The sequence below is a fragment of the Vicugna pacos genome, chromosome 24, assembly GCF_048564905.1.
Source record: "Vicugna pacos chromosome 24, VicPac4, whole genome shotgun sequence".
NCBI lineage: Eukaryota > Metazoa > Chordata > Mammalia > Artiodactyla > Camelidae > Vicugna > Vicugna pacos.
Window position 1 is genome coordinate 4,942,818 of NC_133010.1, and position 12,274 is coordinate 4,955,091.

At 57.0% G+C, this 12,274-nt stretch overlaps 1 pseudogene; it reads right to left on the reverse strand.

Annotated features, from left to right (window-relative positions):
* Window positions 1-883: 883 nt before the first annotated feature.
* Window positions 884-11,998, reverse strand: LOC140688973 (activin receptor type-1-like; annotated as a pseudogene).
* Between the last annotated feature and the right edge of the window lie 276 nt (window positions 11,999-12,274).

The following is a 12,274-nucleotide window of genomic DNA, read 5'->3' on the forward strand; positions in this document are numbered from 1 at the left end:
GGTGTGGTCAGGGGGCAGCGGTGAGGAGGGGTGCTGCCTCCCCCAGCAGGTGAACTTGCTGTCATCTCCCCTGAGGCCTATCCTGGGGCGGCCTCTGCTGCCCCAGGTTCGCAGGACGGAGGTTACAGGTCTTTCTGCTCCTGGGAGGCGGGCGGGGTGCGGTGGAGGGGGTGCGGGGGCCACCTGACCGCTACCAGCTGACCCTAACTCGCCAGCCTCCTGTAAGCAAACTGGGAAATGTGTGTCCCGTCACGGGGTGGGGGCAGCAAAGGCTGTCAGCAAGCCAGGTGTGGGAGAGATGGGAGCCTGGGGCAAATCCTCTGGCTCCTCCAGGGCAGCCCCCCTCCCCCTTCCATTAGCTCTATATTCTTGCTTGGTTTAAAAATTGTGTCAGTCTGGTGTGTGTGTAATGATGTAATGTAAAGCCATAGTAAGTCTGCTGGGAGGGAGTGGGGGAGGGGCTCAGGGTCAGACCCCAGCTCTCCCAGGCAGCTAGCATTCAGCCAGCGGGGGTCTGGTCCAAGAGACAGAGGCTCAAGGCGGCACAGAGCTGAGATGTGAGCCCGGGAAAAAAACTGATGGGCCTTGGGTGTCTGGGGCTTGTGCCAGATACTGAGCCTGGCAAGGCAGGGTGTCTACTGAAGGCTGGACAGGGCCCTGTGCCACCCTGGCAGCTCTGGCAGGTCTGACTGAGGGAAGGGGGTAAAGTGCAGGCCCAGGCTCTGGGCCTGGGACTGGGGTTCCCTGGCTTGGCCACCCTGGCTCTGGAGCCTCTTTTGCATCCTGTCCTGGGGATGGTAGGGGGTGCGCCCAGGGCGCAGGGGTGGGGAGGGAGAGAGGCGTCAGGGAGTCTGCTGCCCTGAACAGGCCAGACGGCGGGGGATCAAGTTTCAGCCCAGCTGTATTTTTGGCTGGATGGGCTGTGGGCCCGAGCTGGGCAGACACAGCTGCCCATAGAGGGGCACCCTCCTCCCCAGTACACACAGTCATACAACCTCTACCCAGACAGGCCACCATCCACCGCCCACCCCGCACACACTGCAGGAGGGGAGGCAGCATCAGGCCCGTGGCTAGTGAATCACCTTGGGCTTCTGGAGACCGTTGCTGAGTTTCTGTAGGGTTTCTTGATCTGCAGCGCGGTGAGGCGGGCGGAGGGGTTGGGGTATCAGCACTCCCGCATCATCTGACCCAGGCCTGAGAGGACCTGGAGGGAGGGAGAGCAAGGCAGAGGAGAGGAAGCAGAGACATGGATCAGGGAAGATGGAAAGGAAGAAGCGAGGAGGATACCTGGTAATGGGGAGACACGAGCAGGACAGAAAGGATGAGAAGAGGGAAACGAGAGTGTCGAAAAGGATGGGGAGAGGAGAGACAGATGTGGTAAGAGGGAGAGTGGAGGGAAGCAGGCAGGCAAGGATGTGAAAAGAAAGAAAGAAACGGAAGAAGAAGGGAGTGGAGTGAGGAGGAGATGGAGAAAGGCAGACAGGATGGAAAGAGAGCCGTAACTCAGATCTTCAGGGACACCTTTTGGTGAGTACCCACCCCCACCTCCACCAAGATCCAAGAAAGAGGAGATCTGCAGGCCTTGGGGCTCCCACTGGACCCCAGTGCGGAAGGTAGTGGCTCCCAGCATCTCCACCTGGGCCCAGTGAACACTGGGAGAATGGGTGGTGGGTGCTGCCCTTAAAATGTATGTGTCCAAGAAAGAGCCCATCCCAGGAAGCTCAGTGGTCCCAGAGGGAGCCAGCCTCACCTCCGCCTCAGAACTCCAGCTGTGGCTGGTTCCTGAGAGGAAGTGTATGTGTGTGCATACAGGAATGCATATGAGTGGCTTTTTGTGGATCTGTATGTTGTGTGGAAATGTACGTGTGTCTGCGTATACATATACACGTGTATGTTTATTCATTCTTTCCATAAACATGTTTTGAGTACCTCTTGTGTGCCAGGCACTGTGACAGGTAACAGGGATATAAGGGTCAGCAAAGGGGACACACTCTCTGTCTTCAGGGGGAACAGTCTGCATACACGTGCACCTGTGTGTGCCTGTGTGTGTTTGTATAGAAGCGTGGGCATGCCTGTACGTGTATATATACGTACGTGTGTGTGTGTGTGTGTGTGTGTGCCTGTCCTGTATAAGATGTGGTTTTGAGAACAAACAAAAACAAACAACAAAAACTTCAGGGCAGGAAATGTAGCAGAGAGCCTCTGACTTTTCAGGCAAAGTAAATGGTTCTGAAAATCCCAGAATAATCCAAGGGTCCCTGGAGGTCCACAGGCCAGGGACGTGGAAGAGAGTACCCACAGGGGTACCCTGGAACCTATCCCCTAGATCTATCCAGGTGAAGCAGAGGCCAGACAACAGGTTCCTGGCCCAGAAATCCCAGCTGTGAGCCACCACCCCAGGCCACCCCAGTGTCCTCCAGAGGCCTCACTGGGTCTGCAGCCAGTCGGTTGGGGATGGTGGGAGTCTGCTGGTCAACATACACCACCTTCTTCGTGTCCTCGAAGCTGGGATCATTGGGCACCACATCATAGAAGAGTGGCCTGTAGTCCTCCACGATGCCTGGGGATAGAGGGTGACGGGACAGTCACTCGGGATCCCAAGAAGGCCCAATACCACCCAGAGGAGAGCCTTGCCCACCCTCTGTCCTAGGGTCCAGGTGAAACCATGGCCATGCTACCCCTGAGAGGGACACCATAATATAATAAATATATTTATAAATAATAATAGTTACTGCCAGTTATTTTACATTCACCATATATGTTGGACGTTGTGCTATAAACACTTTACACACATTATCCTGCTAGTATTCACAGCAACCCGACGGGTGGGTACGATTTCTACCCCGTTTTACAGGTGAAGAAACCGATGCTCAGAGAAGTTGAGCCCAAGGTTACCCAGCTAGTAGCGGCAGAGTAAAGACCTGACCTTACCGTATTCCTAGGCCAGTCTTTTCCCCACCCAGGGCCCAGGTACTGCTCCCAGGCCCCAGCTATCACAGATGCCCAATAATACGTTTACTGAACATTTACTATGTGTCAGGCAGGCCCTGTCCTCACTGCATTGCATTAAATCCTCACAACAACCCTATGAGGTAAGTAATACTATGAGCCCCACTTTATAAGCAATGACATTAAGACCAGAGAGGTTAAGAAACTTGTCTACAATCCCACAGTAGTGAGTGGCAGAGCTAGGGTTTAAGAGCAGAAAGTCTAACCAAAGCCCATGCTCTTGACCTCCAAGCTCCATTTAAGGGAGGGTAGCCGGCTGACTGCTGCGTGAGGATGTGGAACGAGGAAAGAGGGAAAAAATACGTCTCCTAAGAGAAGGAGATTTTTTGCAGGTCCAGATACCATCCACTCACTCTTAGCGATAACACAGGACTCTACTGACCCTTCAGCAAGAGCACAGTCCTTAGCAGGAGCTTCCTCAAAATGATGCCTGCGGAGCGGCGGAGGGCTGGGGCAGAAGCAGCCAGACCCCAGAAAAGCACCCCTGGCCCCACCTTGCTTCCCAGCCCGAGGCTGGGGGCCGTGGCCACACAACCGCAGCCAGTGGAGCCCGCACCAGCTGTGATCCCCTGGCGGGCTTCCAGGCCGGCCCCTGTGCTGCTCCAGCCCTAATCAGTGCTGCGCAGAGGCCTGAGCATGTCTAATGGGCCTTTAATCAGCGCGGGGCTGACACCAGATTACAGTGTTTATAATGCGCCGCAAATCTGTGTGGGGCTGACAGAGCTCCCCTACACCCCAGGAGCCTGCGGTCGGCCTCCCCCGCAGCCCCTGCCGGCCCAGCCTTCCTTTCTTGCCTGCAGCCTGATCCAAGGGGCCTCGGCCCCTTCCAGGTACCCCCTGCCCCAACCCCAGCCTCTAGAGCCGACCCTGGGAGTTCATGTCTGAAGGGGCAGGAACCTGAAGCCCGTCCAGAGGGTGGTCCCCAAACTGTCAGGACTCCCAGTGGCCCCTGCCTGAACAGCCTCCACAAAGACTGACCAGCCTCCCCACCTGGTCCAGACGACCACCCATCACCCATCCACCCCAGGGCCAGGAGGGCACCAGCCACGGGGCTGTCCCCTGTATGGGGCCATCAGGAATGGGGTCCCTCTGCCTTCTGCCAACCCCTCCAAATCAGAGTCCCCTGAGGCACCTACAGTAAAAACGAGGCAGCAATAAACAAGCAGTGCAGGCACTGTTCTAGCCTGCATTTTTATGGTCCAGGAAATCAAGGGCCAGAGCCGTGCAGCAGCACAGGAATAAAAAGCGCTGGCCCCAGAGTCAGACTGCCTGGTTTCAGACCCCAGTGCTGCCTCCAGGGAGCTGTAATTCTGTGCCTCAGTCCCCTCATCTGTAAAATGGGGGTGATACTGTGTCAGGCATTCATTATTACAACAATAATTGCAACTGATATTTACTGAGCTCCAGAACAGCTCCAGATACTGTCTTCAATAACTTATTTGGATCATTTCAACAACTAGAAATTATTTTTATTCTCACTTTACAAATGAGCAAACTGAGGCACAGAGAGGTTAAGTACCTCACACACGGTCAGCGGCAAAGTCAGGATCTGAACCTAGGCCGTCTGATTCCCTCCAGCCCATGCTCCTGCCCACTGAGCAGCATCACCCCCCCTGCCAACACAGGGTGGCTCAGTAAGATGCTACATGTACCCAGCATAGCATCTGGCACATGGTTTAAAAATATTCAATAAATGTTAGCTGCTATTAATAGTTCTATTATTATCACTTACACAAGATTTCACAGCCAGAATCCGACTCAAATGAACCTTAAAAAGTCACTACCCTGACCCAGCTGGAGAGTGGCAGTAAAGGGAATACAGGAGGTCTGACCACAAGCCCCTCAGGCCACAGGCACCAGCCGTGGCAGGAAGCCCTATCTCCCAACTGCCTGCCTGTCTGTCCGCCTGCCCTATTCCCCTTTCCCCACCCTGCACAGGGTGGGCCCTTACCACTGACAATGGTCCGGCGGGCAATCTCCCACAGCACCAGGCCAAAGGCCCAGATGTCCGTCCACTTGTAGGACTCACAGCAGTCGGTAGGGATCTGCTCTTCCAGCACCTCCGGGGCCATGTACCGCTTGGTGCCCACTCATGGGTTGTTGCCGACGTCCAGGTAATCGCTACCCTGGGAGTGCATCACAGCCAGGCCTGTGGGTACCGGGCCTGTCACTCCTGCCGCTCACCCAAGCCCACAGACAGGGTGGCCCCTGGGAGGCTGGGGTCCAGGGGGTGAGGTGGGGTTGCACTGAATCAGTGGGACATAGAGGGGCCGTGAGGTGGGCTGGGAGACAGCAGCCGCAGGGAGGCTAACTGTCCCAGTTACACTTGGCTTGTGTGGTGCTCTCTTGATGCAAGAACCCAGGGAGATATGAGTAGGCAAGGCAGGCATTATTATGCCCTTTCCACAGAGCTGAACGCCAAGGCCTGGTGACAGGGAACGATGTAGTCAGGATGAGAACCAGGTTGCTGGCTCCCTGCCCCTTTTTCCCAACTCCTGGAGCAGGGCTAGGCTGGTGGAAGGAGTCTGCGCTTCAAACGCATGTTAAGGCAACTTGTGTGGCTCTGGTGGGGGTGAGATGAGCCCACACACAGGCCTGTAAGTTTGAAAGCGCCCATCGGTGTCATCATCGACGCGAGGCACCCAAACAGGCAAGGGCAGAACCAAGTGCAGAGGGAGAGCGCACGAACCCCGCCCCCAGCGCAGGGCCCACCCCTCCCGGCAGCTCAGCCGGGTCGGCGGGCGACGCAGCGCTGCAGGTTGCCCTTGACCAGCACGTGGCGGCTCTTGAGGTCGCGGTGGGCGATGGCCGGCTTGCCCTGCGTGCCGAAGACCTCCACGTGCAGGTGCGCCAGGCCGCAGGCCGCGGACGCCGCCAGCCTCACGGCCCGCTGGGGCTCCAGCGTCCGCCTCTGCGGAAAGTCGTAGAGCGAGCCGTGCTCGTGGTGGTGCGTGAGGAGCCACCGCTGCGTGCTCGAGTTGCGGGAGGTCATGTCGGAGGCGATAAGGCCTGTGGGCCGAGGGGCAGGGGGCTCACCAAGGGGCTAGGGATGAAGGAGGCTGGATGGGTCAGGGTCAGGGCTGGGGTTGGGGACAAAGGACGGACTAGGTCAGAGAAAAGCTGGGGCTGGGGTGGAGGCTGGTCTGGCTTAGGTCAGAGAGGAAGCTGGAGTCAGGCTGGGGCAGAGGGCCGGCTGGGTCCTTGAGTGTTAGGTCAGCGTCCAGAGGGGTGTGGTGGTGGTCCAGCCAGAGTGCGGGGCGATGAGAGCTGTGGGCCGGGCCTAGCCACCCCACCCCAACCCCAGCCTTGCCTAGGATGTTGTCGTGTCTGAGCAACACTGTGTTGCAGATCTCAGTCTCCCAGAACCAGGACTGCTCATCCCCTCGAGGAGATCTTGACGGCCCCACTCTCACCATGCCACAGGCCCCACCACACCTCACCATAGCGGCCCTCTCCTGATCCGGAAGAGGAGGGGGAGGGTTACATGCTGGGCACACGGAGCCCTTGGGCACAGTAATCCCCAGAAGAGCCCCCCACTGTGATGCTGCACTGACTCCATCGGCAGAACCTCTCTGATGCTTATGTTTAACTTAATCCAGACCCAAATGTAGCTGGCAGGCCACCCCCGTTTGCCTCCTGTTCCACCCCAGCTCTGGCAGAAGGATCTGGCACTGACCCATCTCCAACCTACTCCCCACCCAGCAGAATTCCCATTCTGACCCATTCTTGGCCTGTGACTCCGGAGGCCAAGACCTCCCTCACCCCTCCAAACTCATGGAAGCTCTTGGTTCCCATGCCCCAGGCTCACCCACTGTTCACCCACACACTCCACCAGGGCAACCTGCCGTGCCACTGTCCTCTGCACCAGGAAGGGGAGCCCTGAGCCACTGCCTGTGGTGCAGTCACTGTCCAGGAGGTCCTGGGGGTACCGAGAGGCTGCTGAGGCAGCACACACCCACCCAGCCCATTTCCCCCTCCTCAACCTGGGCCCCACGGCTGTGTCTCTCCATGCTCCTCACTCACCCACCCCTCCCCTCCAGCGCCCAATCAAATCTCTGAGTGTCTGTGATTGTACCTTTCTCGGCTACCTGCCACTCTGTACCCCTCTGATTCTACGGCTCCTGTCCCCCTCCCACCACCCTGCGTCCAGGTTCCCCCAGGCCCATACCCCAACATGCTGTCCCCCAGTTCGGATGCCTTCAGGATGAGGCTGGACTCGCTCAGCTCATTGTTCAGACCCCGATGCTTCTCCTGCCTCCACCGGACGTGCCACAGGCCCAGGGCACCCAGGGCCACAAGGGCCAGCAAGGCCAGCACGGGGCCCAGGATCAGAGGCAGCTGGCCATCTTCTTGTGGCTGTTCCAGAGGAGTTCAGGTGGCTGGCGAAGGAGGGACACAGAGGCTCAGCTTCCACCAGGCCAGATGCCCCCCACCTTGCCACTCTGCCAGTCAGATCCCAGGGTCCTTCCTCCCCCACCCTCCAGACCAGAGCATGAGAGGCAGGCAGGGGCTTCTGGGCAGCAGGACATACCCTCCAGCACCAGGGACACGCTTTGGTCACAGAGGGCGCTGTAGCAGCAGTAGTGGTTGGCGAACTCGGTGGGGCGCCCCCTGCAGAGCTCCTGGTGCAGATTCCCACAGCCTCGATGTTCCTGGGGGTGGGACACCCCCATGATAGAATCTAGGGGGACACGTTGTGAGTCACAAAGCCCAGCCCCTTATTTTAGAGAAGAAGGGGACTAAGACTCAGACAGGAGAGGGAGCGTGTCCAGGGTCAGGCAGTGGCAGTACCAGTAGTACAGCCTAGGTGTCCAGACTCCCAGTTCAGCGCTTTTTCGGCTCCATCTCCCAATCCGGGGTGGCAGCCTTTGCCTAAGCCCTCGGGACTGTAACAACCATACAAAGCTTGGACAATGAGTGCGGAGTCATGCCAGGTATGAAGGAACCTCTCTGCACACTCATCAGAGTATAAGGTGCCCGCTCTGAGCCACTCCCTGGCCCCCTGCTCTCTCCTTGCTGTCCTGGGAAAGGGTGGGGGTAGGGCCAATGAAGTGGAGGGGAAGTGAAACATACTTAGACATTGAATGTTTGACCGTCCGTGGCTGGTTAAGGTTGAACTTTTCCAGAAGTTTGGTGGAGAGTGTTAGGGGAGTAATTCTGAACTGTGATAGTCCCCATCCCAGGTCCCAAGCCAGCTAGTGCTTCAGAAGCCACCTCTTTCTTCATTTCTGAAAGGTTTAGAACAAGATTAGGGCTGCAGCAAGAAGGACTGAGGTCAGACTGCAAGAAGGACTTTCTGAATGGTAGAGAGTGTGCAGGTGGATCCCCAGGCAGGGGCAGCTGACATGAGGGAGGGGGAGTGTCTTCTGGTGTGATATGGTCAGGCTGGTAGGGCTGGGCAGACGGGCACATAGGCTGCAGAAGGCCCCTAGTCTAAGAAGGGTGCCCAATGAAGATCCACGATGCTGAGGTCTGAGGGCAGGATGACTAGGGGGTGTAGGGGGGTGCTTTGTGGGCCTCTCTGGCTGGTGGCAGCTCTGGCCTTCCTAACTGGGCTTCCTCTGCCCCCAGAGGCCCGGGCTGGGGGAGGAACGGAGCTGTGTCCCCAGCCTCTGCCTGACCTCCGGCCTCTTGTGCCTCCCAGAAGGCAGTGAGGACTCCGGCAAGCACTCTACAGTGGGACTGGTGGCTGGAAACAGAGTCCCGGACAAGCTGAACTTGTCCACTGGGGTAGGGGCAGGAATCCATCCTTGGCAGCCTTTACTCACAAAGCAGCTTAGGAGAGGGTGTGCAGCAAGCAGGAAAAAGTGGGTGACAATAAGAATGACAGCTGGCATCCTTCTAGGGTCCTGTGCTTTCACTTCTCTTACTGTGCCCCAGCTCTCCCCCTTACCTACTTTATTAGGCAGCAGAATCACCTGAAGTGCTTCATTAGAAATGCACAGTCTTTGGTTTCACCCCCCCACTCCAGATTCTGATTCGGTCCATCGGGACCAGTAAGAAACACATATTTTTATAAAGTTCCCCAGGTAATTCTGATCAGTTCATGTGGGTGCCGCACTTTGAGAACCGGGTCCTACACAATGCTGACTTGTGCTTTCATTTCACTGGGTAGGGCCCTGCTGGGTGATCCGGAGTGCAGCACAGAGGGTGGGAGTCTCACTCCCACTCGGGGATACACCCCCTGCCCCCACGACTCTCCTGGAGACCCAGACAGACAAGGCTAAACACTGGAGCCAGGGACTTGCAGACACTACGGAGGGAGGGTGGGGCGAGGACATTGTTCAGGCCATCTCCAGCCTCTGGGGCCCAGGAACAGTGCAGGGAGGGCCTGGCACCATGTGCAGAATCCACCTCTAGTTCGAGCCCGGGAATGTGGTGGAGGAAGTTGTGACTGTCCAGTTTTTAACTGCGCCCAGCATCAGGTTACGTACAGGAGGTTGCTGAGTCCAGACCAGTCCCAGCTCGGAGCTGACCCTGCACAGTTTGCCCTCAGACCTGACTCTAGCACAAACAGACAGACTCCTGGGGACGGCTGGCATCCTTTTACTTCTAACCAAACTTCCTGAAAGGTCTCCTGCTGACAGAAGCATCACAGTTTTTAGCCAGAAATCACAAATGCTGAACTAATTTCAAACACGAACCTACCACTGTGAAGACCTTAATAATAAGAGTTATCCTAACAGAATCGCTTTGCTGAACACCTGAAACTAACATTGTAAATCAATTACAATTCAATAAAAAATAAAATTAAAAAAAGAGTTAACCTTCTCTGAGTACCACTGATGTGCTAAGTACTGAACTTTGACGGCTGATCTCATTTAATTCTCATGACAATCCAATGGAGAAATGGAGGCTCAGGGATGTTAGGTTTCTTGCCCAAAATCACCATGTGTGTCTTGATCAACTTAAAGTGCTGTTAATAAATTCTTGCTTGGTCATCTTATTCCTCCAGTTGTTTGGTGTTAGGTTGGTCCCAATAAGGAGGAAAAAGGGCAAGTGGGGGCTGCATGAACAGACTGCTGTTGTCATCACCAGGCACTCAATGTGTGTTTGTTTAGAAATCATCTGTTTGCCGTAGGCTCAGCCTTAGTTGGGGAGAACTGAAGTAGGGGTGTGCTTGGAGGGTGGATATCAATCTCTTTCTCCCCGGCCCACCTGAGGGACTGATATAACCGGCTCCCATCAGCAGCGGTGGCTCAGCACAGCGGTGACTGTCACAGCTTGCTCTGCACATCAGCAGATTTTACCCAAACAGCACTCGATCCGGACCAGACTGAGCTGCTCACCCTGCGTTGCCCCTTACCATCACGTAGCACCTTATGTGCATCACTTCATTAGCCCTTCACCGCAGTGGGATGTAGCATCACGTCTGGATTTTAGGATCTCAGACAGAAATGCAGAGGCAGAAGAGTATAACACAGAGGTCAGGTTGTGGTCTCTGGATCATATAGACCTGGGTTCAAATCCTGCTTCTACCACTTAGGGCTATGACATTGCAACAAGTTACTTAAACTTTCTGAGGCTTAGGCTTCCCTATGGAAAAAAAAGAGAAGAATAATAGTGCTCTTTTCATAGTTGTAATAAAATTATGCAGCAGAGTATTAATTGACTGGTATACAGTAAGCACTTATCAAATGTTAGCAAAACCTCAACCATCTATGGAGCTTTGGACGAATGATTCAAGTCTGAATCTCTTTCTTCTTCTGTAGGATGGATATAGTAACACCTCTTCTGCTAGGTTGTGGCCAGGATCACACGAGAGAAATATATCTAAGTGCCTATATAATAAGTACTTAATAAATGGTGAGAGGTTATTTATACTCAATAAACCTGATGAGATGAGAGGACAGGTACCAGGACAAATAAACAGTAAGGGGTCAGAGATGTTGGACGGACCCTGGCTCAGCCAGGAGCTGCCCACAGAGAGAGGGCGAAAGCTGCTGTCTGCTATGCCTCTGTCCTTGGAGAAGAAAAGAGGGGGTGGGTGAGCAGCCCAGAGATGGTGTCAGCACAGCACTGGCCTCCAGGGCAGACTGAAAACCTGGGGTCCCAGCTGGAGGGAGACTGGGAACCCGTCTGACCTGGATCCTGAAGGAAGTCCATGGTCTGGGGATCATTTGACCACAGCGGGTTGGGGGCGAGGTTTTGGGGAGGGAGTTATACTGTCAGATTCCTTTAGCAAGAGCTACAAGGGCTGGTCTGGGAAAGGTGGGCTTCAAGGGGAGGTTCAACAGCGTCGTTTAAGTGGACACCCATTCCCAGGTCAAGCCAAGTGCCTGGAAGGACATGTGACCCCCGTCTGTCTCTGCTGGTGAAGTAGGGCAGGGATCCTTCTGCCTATTTTACAGATGAGGATGGGAGAACAGAGAAACTAAGTGACTGGCCCCGGGAGCAAACAACAGTCCGGCTTCGGTCCAGCTCCAGCCAGTCTCAGGTGCGGTGATGGGCGCAGGGTGAGGGGCAGCTTGCACTATGAGGAGCTGGGACTGACGCTACGGCGACCGCTCTGAGGGGCTCTCTGGGGTCTGCGGCCGGGAAAGGCCCACTGGAGTGGGAGTCAGCCTCCCCTCCCCACCACCAACCCCGCTGCGGACTTCGACTCACCTCTGGGCCTGCCCTGCTGGCGTCGGGGCGCGAGTGCGCAGCGGGCGGGCCTCCTCCCCTCCCCGGCGGCGGCCGCGCTGGCCCGACGGGCGCTGGGCAGCGGGCGGGGGTCCAGGGCCCGGGGGCCGGGCGCGCCCCGGGCGAGGCTGGGGTCGGGGAGGGGCTCGCTCGGCGCGGCCGGCGCGGCGGCCTCCCGGGACTGGGAAAGGGGCCGGGGCAAAAATGTTCCTCCTTCCAGCGTCTTCCTGCCAGGCCCGGCTCCACCACTCCCTCCTAATAAGCCGTTTCCTATTGCCCAGCTAGCCGACGGCCGCCCGCCCGCCCCTCGCGGAGGCTTGGGGCCCGCACCCTCCCCCGCGCGGCTGCAGACCCCGAGGGCGGCCTCCCCGTCGGCCGCCCCGGCTCAGGCTCGAGGCCGCGCCCCTGCCCCCAGCCTCCGATACCCGCCTCCCCGAGGGGGGCGGGTCTTCGTCTCTGGCCGCGGGGGGCTGGAGGGGTCCAGACTCAGAGTCGTGGGGTCCAGGGCCGGGACTCGAGGCACCATCGGGGTCCGGTGAAGGCGGGGGGCGGGGGAGGTGGAGGCGCTCCTCCCGCTCGGAGCCAATGAGGGGCAGCCTGGAAATCCCGGACTGGGGAGGGGGTGGGGGGTGGGCACCGA